This window comes from Myotis davidii, unplaced genomic scaffold (assembly GCF_000327345.1).
Source record: "Myotis davidii unplaced genomic scaffold, ASM32734v1 scaffold657, whole genome shotgun sequence".
Classification (NCBI taxonomy): domain Eukaryota; kingdom Metazoa; phylum Chordata; class Mammalia; order Chiroptera; family Vespertilionidae; genus Myotis; species Myotis davidii.
The window spans coordinates 1,118,796-1,119,086 of NW_006287917.1; positions in this window are offsets into that span (position 1 = coordinate 1,118,796).

Consider the following 291-nt stretch of genomic DNA (forward strand, 5'->3'; position numbering starts at 1 on the left):
GTGAGATTCACTTGACAATTACAGCAAGAGCTAGCTCTGCCCTGATTCCTTCCTCATAAGCAGCCCCTGAAAACAGGTATCTTAGCCAAAAAGCAGCAAGGAGGGTGAGGCAGGAAAGCTGCTGCTAATGCTTCAGATACTTCAGCTTGAGGAGATGTCAGGTCATCCAATCAGCAGGTAATAAGTTGCCCTGACTGAGCTTACAGTAAAGCTGGAGAGAAAGGCAGTTGGAATTCTTCTCCTTCCTTGTTTTCAGTGGAGGTTAGTGAATAATGAGGAGCAAAGGTGGAC